Raw genomic sequence first — 12,471 nt, 5'->3', positions numbered from 1 at the left:
GGGTATGGACTGGTAAGAGAATGTCAGAATGTAGGGGTTGACTCCCACATTTCTTAGACAAGTACCAGTACCTATGAAAGGCAGTAGTACTGCTTCTCATAGGATGTCAAGAGAAGGAAGAAGTTTCAAATGGAAGATAGTACGATTACTTTGGGACCTGTTAAATTTGAGGTAAATGTGGGATATCAGAGGAAGTTACCTCATATGGACATGTAGAGTCAGAACAGAAGATCCAACACCTAGGTCAAAGCAGAAAACAAGGATTTGGATGAAATTGCCCAGTCAGCGAGCCAAGGGGATGAGAGAAAAGGAACTGGTGAAGGAAATGGAGGTGCAATATCCAAGATACACTTGGGGGAAATACAGTGCTCTGATAGTCAGTGTGGCCTCTGGAAAGGAGGAGCTTAGAACTAGTTCCAGTGTAACAGTTTGGAAGGAGTACTGACATTTGGCAATTGCAAGGTTCTAATAACTGTAGGCGGTATTCAAGCCCAGAAGGATCTTTTTTTTTTTTTTTTTTTGCTTATTAGCTATTACTTTTCAAAATTACATCAATAATAAATTCTATATATTTAGGCTTTATTTAGTAATTAGGACACCTAATTTAAGTAGTTTTCTTCCTGTGATCTGTGTCTCCACATTATCTCTTACATGTTCATTTTGATCCTTCAGTTGTGATATATGATTCATCTTTTAGTAGAAAAATGCTGGTTTCTTTCATCACAATTACAGTCATTGGTCTTATAATCCTGTGAGTCAATCTACACAAAACAAGACGCTCATATCAAATTGCTGGCAGGTTTAGTTAAAATTAAAATGCATGCTCTACTATAGAGATTGTCAAGTGTGGAAATAATATTTGTCCAGCTGGACAGCTTTCTTTTGTAGTTGCTAAATGAAAGTTGAGATTCTGTCTGCTCCTTGAAAGCTTCTGTGTCATGAAGGTAATTTGGACTGTTTGTGGTTTGACAGGGATTATTAAAATCAGATGAAGTGAAGGGAAGCAAGTGTGAGAAAGCAAAATTGACACTGACACTCTCTATTATTTGCAGCTTGGATCATGATGACTATGTTGATATGATAGATTCACTGTTGAGTTATGTTAAGCAGCAAATAAAGTAAAAAGCAAGTATAGTGATGGATTTTCAGATTTATCATGAAGAAATCCAATATTTACTTTCACTGATTGCTTTTTAAATAGATTTTGCAGGTCATTTCATTTGAATTTGTTTTAACCAACAACAAATTATACTTCTATTGGGCTATAGAATTAAAAAGTATACTGCAAAGACAATAAAACAAAAGATTAAATATTAAAGAAATAGATCACATGGTAAAAACAATAGAATTTTTAAACTAGAAGGGCCTTTAATGATTATTTTTATCTGCCTTTTTGTAGCTAGAAATTAGAGTTCTAGATCATCACATTTAAATTTTGATTTCTTAAATGTTAAATCCCAATTTTTGACCACAAGTGTTATTTTCATACTTTTTCACAATATTTTTAGATTGTTTAAGATGTTAAAAAATACTTAAAAATTAATCTACAATTGTAGATGACTTTATTTCTATTTAAAGATAATGTGCAAATGATGTTATTTTAGTTATACATTGCCTATAAATAGTATTATCTACAATGATGAAGTTAATGTCTTATGTGAATATAATATCCTTAATAGAGGGAGTTATATCTAATAGAGGAAGCTATTTCAAGGTCATAGTTATAATAGAAAAATATAATTAAGTATGAAGATAAACACACACACACTTAAAACATTTTTTGTTGAGGTGACATTGATTTACAGCTCTGTATATGATATAGGGGTATAGGTGTACACCTCTTCAGATGTGTGTTATCATACCATACCCAACACCAAGGCATCAGTGGTCTATCATAGTCCATAGAACACCCCTGCCCTTTCTTCCTCCAACTCCCACTCCCAACCCCATAGCCTGCAGTTAGGTTTCTAAGAGAAAGATAAGTATCAAATGATTTTATGCATATGTGTAAAAGAAACTAAACAAAAAAAAAGATAAAACTAAACTAATCATATCCTTTTTAAAGTAACCATCTAGAAATATAAATACCATTCTTAGATTGAAGGCCATAGAAGAAACAGATTTCATCATAATTTGCTGAAATCTCAGTTAAGATACTAGTCCAAGGAAGAGGGAGATTAGGTAGGTGGTGACTGTATAACATAGTAAGAGAAACCAATTTAAAATTTTGAATTAAATTTCTTTCATGTTATTTTAAGGGATTTGAATTAGCGAAGTGAAATTGTCTAGCAAGTGCTAGGAAATAAGTATCTGTGGGGATTTTAGAAGTTAGAAATATAGATTTTGAATTTTCAACATTGAGATAATAGATTAATGAAGTTAATCAATGAAAAGCACATAGATTAATAGGAGGACCAAGTCCTCCAGTATGGAATGGACAGGAAGAGAAGCAGAAGAGATATTCCATATTCTTCCCAAGTTAGGGCAAGGGGAATATAAAAAATTGGGAAGATTACAAAATGAGAACGAGTAAGATGAGATATTTTGCGGTCTGAGGAGGAGAAAATTCAATGAATAAAATAAAACACTTTAGAAAAAACAAAGCTGTAAATCTGCCATGGTAAAATTATATAAAATGAAGCAGTAGCTTTAAATGAAGAATGATCAGGCAAAGTATTTAAAATGAGAAGCAGGTCTTTAGAGAATCCTAAAGTGAATATCAGTTTTATGGAGAGATGAAAGAGGAGTCAATCAAAATGTTTATTAGTTTAATAAAAACGACTCTAGTTAACTTAAGCCAAAACCAAAAAGTGGCTCTTGAATAGTGGAATAGGGAGAGGATTTATTGTGTTTATCTCACAGAACCAAAAGAAAAATATATTGAGCAGGCTGTCAATCAATAACTGAGCAATTATAAATAGGAGCCTCAGCAAAAAAAAATTAAAAAATAAAATCTAGGCACCTTCTTTTGGAAGGATAGAATTAGTTTAATTGGATTACCACCAGTGATCCCCTACCCCTGCCTTCATTCCAGATATTAAAATTCATTTTGTATACATCTGGTAGTTCAACTTAGGCAAATGGCTAACACTTATCAATTGCTTATGATCAGAAAAGCTGGATTATCTTGCAAAGAAATAGACTACTATTGTCTATCCACATATTGTATACAAAATCAAAAGAGAAATGTGAGCTGACCAGCTACCTGAAGTGTGAATTTCTACTAAGAGCCCATGAATAAATAGTGTAAGAGAAAAAAATAGACTCAGGAAGGCATAACTCTTAGGAAGAATGGCAGAAGAGGAAAAAACTTCAAGAAAGGAGTAACTGTCAGTTCCAAATATTGCAGAGGGATTGAAAAATATTTTGTCAGTTTCAGTGTAAGGATTGAAGCAAAAACCAGATTGCTGTGGGTTGAAAAGTGAACGGTGATAGGAATGTAAGATTAACTGCAGAGGTGCTGGCCTATGAAGGAAGGTGTCATAAGGAGGGTTTTGTTGCTTTCTAAAGAGGAAAAAACTTGAGAATATTTGTAATCAGTTGAAAGGGATATTGATGATGTGTAGTTGGTGAGAATTGATGTAACAAAACCCTCACCATAAAATGGGTACTTCAATAGATTTATCAAATAAATGTTGCTAACTAATAGTATCAACATTTGGAATAGTATCACATTACATTACAACTAATTAATACTACTAACATTTTTAGGAGAAATTCTTAATTCCTAGGAACATGCTTTAAGAACCCTAAGTATTTTAGAAGAATCCATTTAAATGTAAAGAACCTCGTAGATTTAGATATTCATATCTAATTATTAAAAGTTAATTTCTTACAAATGTAATTGACACTTCATAAGTTATGTTTGTTATAACTGCCAGTTGATATATAATACAAATTACCCTTTAAAATTGCTCCATAACTTAGTTTCTAAAACAGATATACTATCCTCCAAATTAATAAGGTTTTATTATACTTGAAAATTCATTAGGTAATCATTAACCCCATGATTTGTGACATTATTTGGTTCTAACCTCAAAATATATAATAATTTTATGACTTTTAAATCATGTGAAATGTGTGAGGGCCACATTATAAAAGATTGCTGAAATTAAATTTATTTTCACATAGTCTTGGTTTCACTGTTGTGTTAAAGAGATAGCTAGAATTTCATATTGAAGATTATACAGAAATATTAAAATGAAAATATTTTCAAGAAAGTGAAGTGCATTGGAAAGTAAAGCAATGTCAAATTTGATGAGTAAAGCATATGACAATTCTGTTTGCTTGTCAAGCTACAATAGTGTATTCTCACTGATCCTGTCAATTTCTACTTTATACATACACATATATAAATTACTAAGAGGAGTTACAATGAGGTATTTTATATTTTATCAAAGGATACTTTAATAGTTGTAGTATAAAGTATATAGTTAATGTAAGTTTTGCTCACTGGATGTAGATTGATACATATAATATACATCTATATATAATCAAGGTAATAATTGCAAAACCTCCACAATTATTAGAAAGCATAGCCAGTCTGTGAGGAAAACCAACATATGGATGAGAGTTGAGAAAATAATGGATAGACTAACAAGTTCTTTATTTCATAATATAAGATTTTAATGTAGAAGGTATTTAAAATGCTTATCAACAAACTGAAATATATTTGAGTTGTCTGTCTTTGGGGGAGGCTAAAACATTAAAAGAAAGAAATTTCTGACAACTCTGAAATATCACAGGGGAAGATCTAGCCTTAAAACAACAAAATTATTCTTTGAAATTATATAGGTTTCATAATGAAGGGAATTTATAATGATTCAAGAGAAAGCTGTCAGGGGTGGGAGGAACATAAACAAGTCAACAAACAAGAGGTAAAGTAATTTTTTTAAGTACCAGCCTATACAGAGAGGCAGTTTATAGCATTGTGATTAAGGACAACATTTGAAATTGTTTGACTTCCAGCCTTACTGCTTCCCCGTGTAAGTAACCTTGGGCAAGTCATGAGCCATTCTATGCCTCATTTTCCACATCTTTAAGATGTGGAAGATTATAGTATTACCTATTCACAGGATTATGGTAAGAATTTTTGTTGTTGTTTTAAATTTATTTATTCATTCATTCATTTTAATTAACGTAATATTAGGATACCCCCATCAGGTATTGCCAAATATAGTACCCTACCACCCAATCACTCATAGTCCATCACCATTGTGTATTCCTTCCTGCTTCTCTTTCCTCTCCTCTTTCCCTTTTTTTCTCCCTACCCCCTCCCATGTCATGCTTCAGTTCTATAGTCAGCTTTCAAGGGTTAATTTTTAAGCTTGTCTTTTTCTGTCCTGTAGTTTGGTTCCTCTATATTTCATACGTTAGTAACACCATCCAATATTTATCCTTCCTCTGCCTTATTACACTTAGCATTATTTCTTCCAGCACTATCAATGTTGCTGCAAATAGCAAGGGTTTATCTTTTTGATCACTGAGTAATATTCCATTGTGTGTATATACCAATTCTTTATGTAGCACTCATCTGTTTTGGGGCTTTTAGGTTGTTTCCATAATTTGGCTATTGTAAATAGTGCTGAAATGAGCATTTTGAATTGGTAGTTTTGAATTTTGGGGGTAGATGTCTAGGAGTTGAGTTACTAGGTTATAAAGCAGATCTAGCAGATCCATTTTTAATGTTCTGAGACACTTTCATACTGCTCTCCATAGGGGCTGAACCAGTCTACATTTCTACCAGCAGTGTAGGAGAGCTCCCTTTTCTCTACATCATCGCTATCGTTTGTTGTTTCTGCTCTTTTTGATATGAGCTATTCTCACAGGTGTGAAGTGATGTCTCCTTGTGGTCTTGATTTGCATTTCCCTGTTGATAGTGATGATGAACATTTTTTCATGTGCCTGTTTACAGTTTGTATGTCTTCTTTAGAGAAGTATCCGTTTTTTGATTGGGTTGTTTTCTTTTTGTGGAATTGTCTGAGTTCTTTGTAGATCTTGTATATCAGTCCTTTGTCAGTTGTATGCTATGCAAATATTTTCTCATTCAGTGGGGTATCTTTTTGTTTTAGTTGCAGTTTCTTTTGCTATGCAAAAGCTTTTTAGTTTCATGTAGTCCCAGAGTTATGTTCTCTTTTGTTTTCCATGCTTTTGGGGATGAATCCCTAAAGACATCACTGAAGCTTTTGTCATGAAGTGTTTTGCCTTTGTTTTCTCTGTATTTTTTGGTTTCAGGTCTTATATCCAAGTCTTTTATCCAGTTTTAGTTGTTTTTGTGTATAAGATAGTGGTGGTCTAGTTTCAGGTTTTTCTAGGTAGCTGTCCAGTTTTCTCAGTACCATTTATTGAAGAGGCTATCTTTGTTCCAGTGTATGTTTCTTGGCCTCTTTGTCACAGATTAACTGTGTAGATGTGATTTTATTTCTGGTATATATTTCTCAGTTCTTTTCTATTGATTGGTGTGTCTGTTTTTGTTCTAGTATCAGGCTCTTTTAATTATTATGGCTTTACAATATGGTTTGAAATCTGGAACTGTGATACCTGCATTCTCTTTTGTCAGGATTGCTTTGGGTATTCGGTGTTGTTTGAGATTCCATATGAATTTCAGTAATATTTATTCCAATTCTCTAAAAAGTGCCATTGATATTTTTATTGGGCTTGCATTGAATCTGCATATTGCTTTGGATAGAATGGCCATTTTCATTGTTGATTCTTCCAGCCCATAAGCAGGGAATATATTTCTCTTTCTTTGTGTCTTATAGTTCCTTTAACAATGACTTACAGTTTCCTTTGTATAAATGTTTTACCTCCTTTGTTTACCTCACATTATTTGTGTATCAGAAGGCAACAGATTTTGTATGTTGATTTTGTAACCTGCCACTTTTGTAACCTGCCACTTGAATTGTTTTATTGTTTCATTCGTTTTTTCCATGAAGTCTTGATGGCTTTCTATGTATATTATCATGTCATCTACAAATAATTATACTTCTGTTTCTTGTTTTCCACCTTAGATTCCTTTTATATCTTTCTCTTGTCTAATTGCTCTGATGAGGACTTCCAATACTTTGTTGAATAGTTGTGGGGAGAGTGGGCATTCTTGTCTTGCATGTAGTAAGAATTAAAGAGGCTTATGTATAAAGTACATAGAACATTGCACAACCCATATAAATGTTACCTAAGCTTAGCTGACATTATCAATATTAAGCCATCATAGCTTTAATCTATTTCTCAATGAAGGAATTCACTGAACTACATAAAAATTTCAAGACTTACTAAAAAGTCAAATTTTGAATTATATAATATTGGCAGGCCTTTATGAGGCCATTAGAAAAGGTTGGTCCAGGTGTAAGAAAGGGAACCTGGTCAAAGTTGTTTACACTTTGCTTCATTATTAAGCCAGCAACTCAGATACAACCAATAAAACAAAAAATAGTGCAGAGAATGCAAAGAAAAAGATCAGTGATTCATGATGGCTGAAGATCTGATTCCCTTATGCTACTCTTTTCCTTTTGGAGACATTGATCACCCAAGTCAGGGGTCCAGAAACACACACGAACAGCTTAGAATATTTTATGGAGTTGGATGAAACATATGTGCAAGGCATCTACCTATAACCTATTACCTATATAAAGGAATATATGGTTCCATGTTTCCCCTTTTAACATATTATTTCTTGCTAAGTTGTAGATTCTATAACTTTTCATTTACCAGTGCTGGGGAAAGGATAAGGGAAGAAGTACAAAGGAAGCTGAGAGTCCATGACAACAGGAAAAATGATGGTATTGGTAAACGAAATAGTCCATTGGAAAAGTTGATTTGGGAGTTCAGAAATAGATTCTTCTACTATTTCTCATAGAAGACAACAAATTTATACTAGAAGACACCTTAGTGCCTAGTAAATCCATCCACCTCATTTTATAAATGAGAAACTTGAGCTCTGCATCCCTCTTGAGAGATTGAGTGATTTACCCAAAGTTACATAGACATCAGCAGAGCTAGAATCTTGACTCAAATCTAGTAATTCTTGTTTGAATGAATTAAATATGTTTCCTCACAGTGCAGCATTTTGAAATTTGTTCACTTATATATATATGGAATATTATTTAATTTTAGTTAATCAGAATACCCCACTTCTATAAACTTGTTCATTAAAAGTGTTTATTTTCTTCTATTAGACAATGTTGTTGAACAGTAGGTCTTCAGATGAACCAGACATTGTAAAACATTAATTCCACAATCCATCCATAGATCTGAGAAGTCTTTTTTTTTTTTTTTTTTTTGTGGGACACTCGCCGGTGACTGGGGATGGAACTGGTGCTGCAGAGGCTGCAGGCAGCCCCGCACCCCAGCACTCAACCGCTGCGCCACCAGGGGAGGCCCAGATCTGAGAAGTCTTGTGACCATACTTACTGGACTTTTCCAAAGAGGAGAATTTATGGGACCCGTAATGTTTCTTTACTCTTAACTACTTCAATCCCAATGGTTAGTTTTTCAAACTTTCTCTCCTTTTTAGTGTATTTATTGGTCAATCTTAAGAAGACTGATATTCCTCATTTTTATTATTAAAGAAACAGAAAAAGATAAAGTAAGGTCTGTAACCATTATATTTGTTAAAATAAAGAAAAGGAGACCCTGGGGTAGAAAGTTACAATTTTAAAATATGTTAAAAATGAATTAGATTCCAAAATTATTTTTCTATGAGCTTTCTTTTGATCATATAAGGTATGTTTTTATTGCTTTATTGTAATATTTTCTGGCACTGCATATAATATGTTCATATTTTATTATAGTCACTGATCTTAGGAATTTATAACTCAGCTGTTATAATTTGCCTCAGGCTGAAACTTGATCTACAGATGTTTGGCTTAAATATAATTCTTCAAACATAGCTTATTTTTAAAAGGCAATGATTAATATTAGAAGGGCTGTTAATACTCAATTGAAATATTAAGGACTATTTTTAAATCTTATATAAATATGATCAGAAACATTACAGGAAAATGAACATTTAAAAACAATATTGTAGAATGGCAATTTCAAAGGTGAAGTTATTGTGCTCTAAAAAGTTTTAGCTCACATTTTTGATTGACCATAGACTGGAATAGAAGACTTCATTCATTTTCTAAAATTATTATTGTCTTCTTGATGACAATACTTAGAAATACAGAAACATAAACAGAATGCGGAAAGTACCTCTTGATCCCATAATTTCAAAGGTTCTTCCTTCCTCTCCCGCCAAATTTATAAAGGTAGCTCTTTCTTTCAGAAATACCACTGAAGTATTTACACAGCTCCACTTGTCCCTCATGATTTACTTTTCTGTTATTGAGGTCACAGTTATATTTTACCTGGAAATAGCAGTGATCTTTCTACTAGTTCCCTTTCTTATGGTCTTATTCTTTTTACTGTCTCAGTTTCATGAGAAGAGAGACCATTCTCCCTATGTCATGTTCATCAGTGTAAACTTCTTTCTCAAGTATACACTGTAGGGATCACTGCCATTCTAATGAGAAAACTGCTAAATCCAAAATGTAGCATAACAGTCTACTCTCCTTCCTTCACTTATATATTCCTCACATTTTCTCTCTGCATCTATATTTAATTTAATTTTCTCATTCTATTAATTCTATTTTGCCCATCAAGTTTTCTCCTTTCCTAACACACGTCTTATATTTTTTTTGTATCTTAAACTATAAAAGGTGACCTTTATCTTGTCTTTGTTCACCTTGAAACTTTATAGAAGCAGGTTTTTATAGTGCATATGAAATCTCTGAGCCATCTTCGTCTGGTACCCTATCATTGCAATATAATGACATTCTTTTAATGTGTTCTTTGTATTTATGGGTTAACTTCTGCACTGAAGTTAGATAGAGAAAATTACACAACCACGTAGCTTGAGAATCTTTCAAAATCATGGTCATCAACCCCAAATGAATGTTCAGTGTTTCAGTTCATTGTTGTTTCACTCCAGAACTGGTTTCAATGAAGAACATAACATACACATTCAATATAAAAATAATACAGAGCAACAGATTTTCTTTTTATAGCATTTACAAGCTCCAATATCACAAAATAACACAAAAAGTTTGAAGATATATGTTCATAGCCAAGAGTTATTTTGGAAATATATTTTGACTTTGACTTTGAAAAAAATGATGAATGCAATTTGACAAGGGAAAAATGATAAGATGTTACAAATGAAGATAGAAAATGTAAAATAAAAAGATCATAAGCCCCCTGAGAACAAGTATGTTTCTCTTTTAACTTCTTTTCAAATACTATGTAAAATGATAACTTGTTGCAAAAACATAGGAAAATGCTAAGCATAAAGAAGGAAATTGAAATCAACAATATTATAAATATCCCAAGGTAATATCTTGGTTAATATTTTTTTCAACAAGGCAATGTTTTGAATGCAGTAAGTAATTCATTTTGTAAGAGGGCAGTATCCATGAGTACTGGCTCAGTATAAAGCGAAGTATATCTGAGTTTAGATAATTATGGATATAATACATATTTTTAGCTAATGTAAATTTTGAGGAGAATTTAAAAGTTAGGGAATGACTATATTTTTATTTCAATATACTGTTTTTTCAATCATTAATATCTAGCATTGAATGTCCTAAGTAAGTCAGGTCAAATGCCTTTGATATATGGCTACTTATTATGTGTCACATTCTGTATCTCTAAAATCATTCAAATATGAGAATTCCCTGTCTCACTCAGCATGTCATTTAGGAATGTATTCCTTTTTTTTTTTTTTTAAGAAAAAAGAAACAACCTCATAAAAAATCTTCAGTAGTTCCTCAAAAATATGTTTGATTGCCATAATAAATGCAAGTAATATCCCTATTACTAGTGATGGGAAATTTTTGGACATTTGCTTAGAATAATTTTTAAAGTGAAGAAAAATACTTCTAATTAAACGGAATCCATCAACATTTCTCTTAATTTAGAAAGGAACTCTTTGTATTAAAGTAACAAGCAAGAATATGCCAAAATGACTCAAGATTTCTGCTGTAAAACTCAAGCAACCACTAACTTAGTAAATTTTACAATTAGATTTCCTTTCTTAGCAAATTTGTTTGAGTTTACCTTTGTGATTTGACTAGTAATATTTCTGTGGGAAAATACAGTAATGTGAAGGATTGGCTAAAGGACATTATTCCATTTATTTGTGAAGACAATAAAACTACTTTTATAATACAGTAAATAATTTCATTTTAAGTCTTTGTTATATGTATTATATAACTATTATTCTCTCCTCACTGTTACCATGTTAAGTTAAAATGTATGCAATATATTTTAATTGTTTTAAAATGTATTTACAATAAACCCATGTTCAAAAGAGATATGCCCAGATATACGGATTATTTATTGTCATTCTTATCCTCAAACATTTCTCATAGTACTTCACAGAGACTAATTACAAATGTTAAGTGACCTGGGGCCTCCCTAGTGGTGCAAGGGATTGAGTGCAGTCCTGTGAAGCTGTTTGCAGCCTCTGCAGCACGAGTTTGATCCCTGGCAAGGGAGCTACCCACATGACGCAGCAGACTTCTCCTGACTCGCGCACTGTTCCCCTCAGCAGCGTACTTTGGTCTATCTGCCTGTTCTGCTCCCCGCTCTGTCTCTGGTGAATCCTCTCACCTCCCACACCTCTGGCCTGTACTCTAGTTCTTGTCATCATAAATAAATAAATATTTTTTAAAAATCATTAAAAATTTTTTTAAGTAACCTCTTCACAACCTTAATAATTCCTTAAGTACTAGCCATTCTGTTCAGTAATCTATCTGTATTTTGCTATTGACTAAAAATCATCACTTTCTTGGTTATAATTTCTACTGTTATCACTCAGAGATGCCTTTTTTTGGGAAGTCTATCTTTTAACCACTATAAAAGTTATAGTGTATACATAAAAAGTAAAGAACAAAGAGGACTGAGGTGCAGATTATGGAATGTAGGTCTTATTCACTTTCTTGCCAGCTGTCTAGCTGCCATTCATCAGTGCCCTGCATGTGTTATTACTTGTCATATATCCTGAGATATATTACCATATAGTCAAAACTAAATGCTAGTCTACAAGCCCTAAGGTTCTAAATACTAGAATATTGTCTTATTAAATAATATTTTTAGGTTATACTCTGGAAATATTCAAAATTAACTTTGACTTCAGTAGTCTAAAAATTATAACAAAATATAATTTAACTCTAAAATAATTTTGTAGGGCCTCCCCGGTGGCTCAGCGGTTGAGCGCTGGGTTGTGAAGCTGCCCGCAGCCTCGGCGACGCCGGTTCGATCCCCGGCTGCTCCCCAGCCACCAGAGGAGGGTCCCACATGGCGCGCAGACCTCTCCTGCCGCCTGCTGCTCCCCTCAGCAGTGTACTTCAGTCCTTCTGCCTGCTCTGCTCCCCGCTCTGGCTCTGGTGAATTCTCTCACCCTCCCGCACTTCTGACTGTACCCAGTGTATG

General features: G+C 33.1%; 1 protein-coding gene across 12 annotated transcripts in view; it reads left to right on the top strand.

Annotated features, from left to right (window-relative positions):
• KIAA0825 (KIAA0825 ortholog) overlaps positions 1-12,471 on the top strand; it is a 388,655-nt gene that overhangs the window by 30,875 nt on the left and 345,309 nt on the right. The window contains exon 3 of one of the 12 annotated variants that reach the window (XM_054688515.1): positions 8,323-8,481. The exons of the other annotated variants lie outside the window; for them this stretch is intronic. The gene's annotated coding sequence lies outside the window, so the exon portion shown is untranslated. The remainder of the gene's footprint in view (positions 1-8,322; positions 8,482-12,471) is intronic. 12 annotated transcript variants of the gene reach the window in all.

This window comes from Talpa occidentalis, unplaced genomic scaffold (assembly GCF_014898055.3).
Source record: "Talpa occidentalis isolate TD23 unplaced genomic scaffold, MPIMG_talOcc4v2.1 talOcc4.6, whole genome shotgun sequence".
NCBI classification, from domain to species: Eukaryota; Metazoa; Chordata; class Mammalia; order Eulipotyphla; family Talpidae; genus Talpa; species Talpa occidentalis.
Note: the sequence above shows the minus strand (reverse complement) of the source record. Positions and strands in the feature narration are given on the sequence as shown.